The sequence below is a fragment of the Anomaloglossus baeobatrachus genome, chromosome 3 (genome assembly GCF_048569485.1).
Source record: "Anomaloglossus baeobatrachus isolate aAnoBae1 chromosome 3, aAnoBae1.hap1, whole genome shotgun sequence".
NCBI classification, from domain to species: Eukaryota; Metazoa; Chordata; class Amphibia; order Anura; family Aromobatidae; genus Anomaloglossus; species Anomaloglossus baeobatrachus.
Window position 1 is genome coordinate 552,275,073 of NC_134355.1, and position 6,000 is coordinate 552,281,072.

Sequence of the window (6,000 nt, forward strand, 5' to 3'; positions counted from 1 at the left end):
GCGCAGCATGGCGGATGGAGCACGTTTGGGAGTGCGCAGCATGGAGGATGGAGCACGTTTGGGAGTGCGCAGCATGGCGGATGGACCACGTTTGTGAGTGCGCAGCATAGCGGATGGACCACGTTTGGGAGTGCACAGCATGGCGGATGGACCACGTTTGGGAGTGCGCAGCATGGCGGATGGAGCACGTTTGGGAGTGCGCAGCATGGCGGATGGAGCACGTTTGGGAGTGCGCAGCATGGCGGATGGAGCACGTTTGGGAGTGCGCAGCATGACGGATGGAGCATGTTTAGGAGTGCGCAGCATGGCGGATGGTGCATGATGGGGAGTGCGCAGTATGGCAGGTGGAGCACGTTTGGGAGTGCGCAGTATAGCGGATGGAGCACGTTGGGGAGTGCGCAGCATGGCGGATGGAGCACGTTTGGGAGTGCGCAGCATGGCGGATGGACCACGTTTGGGAGTGCGCAGCATGGCGGATGGAGCACGTTTGGGAGTGCACAGCATGGCGGATGGAGCACGTTTGGGAGTGCGCAGCATGGTGGATGGAGCACGTTTGGGAGTGCGCAGCATGGCGGATGGAGCACGTTTGGGAGTGAGCAGCATGGCGGATGGAGCACGTTTGGGAGTGCGCAGCATGGCGGATGGAGCACGTTTGGGAGTGCGCAGCATGGCGGATGGAGCACGATGGGTGGTGCGCAGCATGGCGGATGGAGCACGTTTGGGAGTGCGCAGCATGGCGGATTGAGCACGATGGGGAGTGCGCAGCATGGCGGGTGGAGCACGTTTGGGAGTGCGCAGCATGGCGGATGGAGCACGTTTGGGAGTGCGCAGCATGGGGGATGCAGCATGATGGGGAGTGCGCAGTATGGCGGATGGAGCACGTTTGGGAGTGCGCAGCATGGCGGATGGACCACGTTTGGGAGTGCGCAGCATGGCGGATGGAGCACGTTTGGGAGTGCGCAGCATGGCGGATGGAGCACGATGGGGAGTGCGCAGCATGGGGGATGAAGCATGATGGGGGGTGCGCAGCATGGGGGATGGAGCACGATGGGAGGTGTACACCTCCCCCCAACACACACACACACACGCGCACTGCACAACACACACACACACTGGGAACCACAAACACCACCCTACACAGACACCCACACACACAGACAACGCTGCACACACACAACACCCAACACACATACATCGCGGCATACATAAATATACGCACATATCGCACAACACACACATTGCACAAAACATACCTCCCCCCAAAACACGCCACACACACACCACACCCACACAAACAGCGCAACACACACACACAACGCTACAGACACACAGCCCTCCACAAACAACGCAACACACGCAACACACTTACAACACCGCTCTCACCCCCCGCCACACCCAGACAACACCCAGAACATGTACAGCGCCCTACACAAACACTTGGTAAGCACACACAACAACATCTATATATATAACAAAAATCATACATGAACTACACAATACGTAAATTCTAGAATACCCGATGCGTAGAATCGGGCCACCTTCTAGTACAACATAATAAGGTAAATTTTAGCTTGAGCCCAGAGGGGGTTGAATTTACCATCAAAAGCCACCTCACCTGCCAGTCAGATCATGTAATCTACCTTATTGAGTGCGAATGCGACAAAAGATATGTTGGCAGAACAGTACAGGCTCTTCATAATCAGATTAATTCACATAGGCATAATATAAAGATTGGTTTCATGTTACATGGTCTATCTAGACATACCACCATGTGCCACAATAAAAAATCCAGGTTAAGAGTAACTCCAATCGAATATATTCCTCCCCATATCCCTAACCATATAGAAGTCCTCAATAGAAAAGAGACTTTTTGGATCTACAAACTGGATACCCTTAAACCTCGAGGTCTAAATGAGATTACTGATCTTTTTCATTAGTAGCTAATTATGGTCTTATTATTTTAAAAAACAATTTTTAGAAAAATAGTTTTTATTTGTATGTATTTTTATTTGTATATCCTTTTTTTAATTCTTGGATATTTACTATAGTATATTGCTATTGATATGACATTACATTTATTTCCTTGCTCAAATTACCAAATGAATTTTATACTATATTTTATTGCCAGGTCCGATTGTTGCCTCATGTTGTATATATATATATATATTGTTTTTATTTATATATATTTTTTAATTAATTTTTTACATATAAAAAATTTTTTTAGTTCCACAATACATTCATCTGTTTCACATTCTTATTAGTGTTGTATACTTTCACATAACTTCTAAAAGGGTACACATATTACTCTTCCTTTTTATATATATACGTATCTCCCTACATCCCCTTATAAGTCACATATATGCATATATTTTTACACAATAAATACTATGTAAATTTTTTTTTTTTATTTCTACACACGTTTTTTTGTCCTTTTAGAAACTTTTGTTTTTTTTTCCCTTTCTTTTTTCACACGCTGGTGAACTTAACTCACCCCGTCCCCAGCGTTTCAGCTTTCTCACAGTACTTGCTTACTGCTGTTACTGACGCATGCGCTCTCGTCTTTTTCTCACGCTCCTGAACTCATTTCACCCCGTCTCTAAGCTTTCTTACATCACTGGCTTACTGCCTCGACTGACGCATGCGCTCTCCCCCTTTTTCCCACGCTCTTGAACCCATCTCACCTCTTGCCATTTCTTCTCTGCAACATGTCCATATTACTGTTGCAGGAACATTCTGAATAAATTTAACCATGCAGTTATTATTCCCCGACACTCCTTCTCTCTTTTCCCCCCTCTTTTTTCATAGATATAGATATAGATATAGATATATAGATATAGATATAGATATAGATATATATTTATATTTGTTTTATACAGTTCTACACCTAAGTCTTCTTTGGGTGTGTGGGCTAATCTCCTCCTTTTTTCTTTAGTCAGTAAAGGAATCCATGGTTGATGCGAGTTCTATACCTCCTCACCACAATTTACTGCCTAAACACACATTTTTTTTATGTATATATATATACATATATAAATATATATTCATTTTTAACTCAATGACACACTTTTTTTATCATAAGGTTTTTTTATTTTCATTGTTATTCCCACATGATTTCACCACTGGTCTCATGAACACATTTTTTTCTTCTTTTTTTCTTTTCCCTTTTTTTCACTGTACCACGTCACACCATGTGTTTTCAGACTTTTTCCCGCCGATTTTTTTCTTTCTGTGGGAGGTCTTTTGACGTTACATTGTATATATATGTCTGGGACTCATACACTTAAATAGATTTGATGTAGCTTATGCCTGTTGGTCCTGAGGAAGGGAGCAGAGCCTCCTGAAACGCGTAGACCTGTGCAAGAATAAAAAGTTTACATTAATCCAAGTTTTTCATCAGTGATCTTTGACGCGGTTTACAAAGCCCCGTTCCACAATCTCTCTCTGTTATCAGCCACCTGGGGTACTGCTGCTGTTGATCTGGATTTATGCTGTTACAGGAGTTGTGCCTTTCACAACCCTCCTTGGTGAGTAGGATTATCCTTTCTGTCATCCCCTGTTTGTCAGGGTAAGACCCTGTTGCGCTTCTTTTTCAACAGGTTTTTTTCTACGTTCACCAAGGAACTAACTGTATTAGGGTTCATTCAACAAGTCAAAAATCAAACCTGATATTTGTCAAGTCAAAATCACCATCTGATATAATTAATTTAACACAAGAAGAAGTATGACTGCGTCTGAGTAAATTAAACATTGACAAATCCCCCAGGCCAGATGGCATTAATCCACGAATATTGAGGGAATTGAGCTCAGTAATTGACATACCGCTGTATTTCATCTTCTTAGACTCTCTTGTAACAGGGTTGGTGCCTCAGGATTGGAGGATTGCTGATGTGGTACCAATATTTAAGAAATGTAAGAGGGTGGATCCAGGCAAATACCATACAGTAAGCCTGACATCAGTAGTGTGCAACATTTTTGAGGGCATTTTAAGGGATGACATGCAAAAATATATTGTAGAAAATAATATAATAACTGACAGACAGCATGGATTCATGAAAGATAAGTTGTGTCTAAAAAACATGTAAGGGTTCTATGAGGAGGTAAATGAAATTCTGGATATTGGTAATGCAGCTGATGTGATTTATTTAGACTTTGCAAAGGCATTTCATACTATACCACATACTAGCCTTATACTGAAGCTCCAGAAGCAAGGACGAGGGCAAACTATATGCAACTGGGTAAGCAATTGGCTAAAACATAGGAAACAAAGAGTAGTCATAAATGGTACATTCTCTAAATGGGCTATAGTCAGCAGTGGGGTACCACAGGGATCTGTGGTAGGACTGATTATTTTTAATATCTTTACTAATGACCTTGTGGATGGAGTTGATAGTAAAGTGTCAGTCTTTGCTGATGACACCAAACTATGTAGGTTATTAAAAACTGACCTTGATAGTGCAATATTATAAAACAATCTGGATAAGATGTCAGAATGGGCAGATACTTGGCAAATGAGATTTAATGCTGATAAATGTAAAGTAATGCACCTAGGACGGAGTATCCTATAACTGCGTATACATTAAATGGAAGTAAACTCGGGACTACAGAACAGGAGAAGGACTTGGGTATTCTGGTTACAAATAAGCTGTTTATTTTCTCCAAAGGTTAGGACATGCAGAAGTACAGCGGTCCAAGTACTTGGCATTGCAAATCTCCAGTGATGCTTGCCTCTGAAGCTACTACGTGGTCAGAAGACTTTGCTCCTAGTAGCTCCAATCCAATAAGGGATGTTGTTCTCACAAACTCTGGTTTGGAATGAACATACCAGGATGTGATGCAAGAGGGTCATCAGACACTCCCATGGGCTGGACAAAAGAAACAGAGGAGCCAAAATGTCGAACCAGTAGATGGCAGCAGAGACAAGCATGAAAAACATTAAATAACAGTGTTAACTAAAACAAATAGAAACAGCACACTCCCTGTCTGAAATTCACTTTGGGGATTTCACTATTAAGTCCATAATACAACCTGAAAGGAAAGGCATGGTAAATGCAAAAACAAGCTCAATTGAGTCCAAAATAGTGATGAGCGAGTATGCTTGTTACTACTCAGTACTCGCACGAGTATCACTGTATTCGGGCTACTCGGCGGGGACCGAGTAATCTCGCGATACTCGTGCTGTACTCGTGGTCTTCATCCCTGCATGTTGGCGCTCTTTTGAGAGCCAGCCCTCATGCAGGGATTGGCTGGCAGACCACTGCAATGCCACAGCCCTGTTAGTTGTGGAATTGCAGTGATTGGCCGGCCTGCACAGCGTGACCGAGCCTTTATACCGGCGGGCGCGCTGTGCTCTGCACACATCCATCCAGACAGTCAGTGCAGGGAGAGTGTTGCTGCTTCAGGGAAAGGTTTGCGGCCCGTTATAGTTATTTCCGTAGCAGGGCTGCAAACAGTGTGACCAGAAGTCCTTCTCAGGACTATTGTTGCTATATACAGGCAGGGTATAGCCAGGTCGGAATACAGGCTAGTGACCAGAAGAGTCCTTGTCAGGACTATTGTAGCAGTATACAGGCAGGCAGGCAGGCAGGCAGGCAGGGTATATAGCCATTCCTAGTGGTGACCGTATACCAGCCTTCATCATATCTGGGGCTGGTGTACACAGTCTAAAACAGTCCAGATAGTGTCAGACTTCTCAGTAATTGTCGCTCCTAAAAACCTGTTAGGTTCTTAGTGCGTCCGTGCTTGCATTTAAAAACCGCACGTGTGTGCCTGTCGGTGGCAGCGTACAGGTGTACTTGTGTGCGTTTTTCACAAGCTATTATATAACGCACAAGTGTAGTGTATAATACACGTCAGTCAGTAGTGGCTGATAGTGTCAGACTTCTCAGTAATTGTCGCTCCTAAAAACCTGTTAGGTTCTTAGTGCGTCCGTGCTTGCATTTAAAAACCGCACGTGTGTGCCTGTCGGTGGCAGCGTACAGGTGCACTTGTGTGCATTTTTCA